This window comes from Limulus polyphemus, unplaced genomic scaffold (genome assembly GCF_000517525.1).
Source record: "Limulus polyphemus unplaced genomic scaffold, Limulus_polyphemus-2.1.2 Scaffold2263, whole genome shotgun sequence".
Taxonomy (NCBI): Eukaryota; Metazoa; Arthropoda; class Merostomata; order Xiphosura; family Limulidae; genus Limulus; species Limulus polyphemus.
Genome location: NW_013667873.1, coordinates 29655 through 30227, shown reverse-complemented (window position 1 = coordinate 30227; position 573 = coordinate 29655). Strand labels below are relative to the sequence as shown.

Genomic DNA, 573 nt, shown 5'->3' with positions numbered 1-573 from the left:
CAAGCAGCTTTTCAATATTTACAACTATTCAATCTTACAAGATTTCATTAAAGGAGCTAGTAAACTCCCTCTCACTTTTCACAAACACAAATTCTTCTATCCCAGGTGAAACATTCAAAAATATTCTTGCTACTAATTGTGTGATTATAAATTTTACAAAATATCACAACCTTTTCAAAACTTTCACGTCTACACTGTAATTTGTTTGGACATTAAGTTATTAGATCGTCAAGAAATTAATGTCGCGTTTTAGAACATTTTCATTAGCCACCCCATAAAAAATTTACATCATGTATAATAGTTAAAGTCACGTTAGTGTAGCTTATGTAATGTGTAAAGTTTAGTATATTCTAATCCCTAATAGTGATGGTACACGATGAGACATACAATTGGCATGTTATGCTGTTTGAAAACAAGAAGGGAAACAATGCCACTGTAGCCACAAAGAATATAAAAGAAGTTTATGGAAATGTTTTGAACGTTCGTAAGTGTCAATGATGGTTCAGCTAATTTCGTTTAGGTGACTTTAGCATCAAAAACTGTGATGGCAGGGGTTGACATGTTGGAATTGAT

General features: G+C 32.3%; 1 protein-coding gene across 1 annotated transcript in view; it reads right to left on the bottom strand.

The window, feature by feature from the left end:
• Positions 1–573, bottom strand: part of LOC106466453 — a 54099-nt gene that overhangs the window by 28215 nt on the left and 25311 nt on the right. The window lies entirely within an intron of this gene.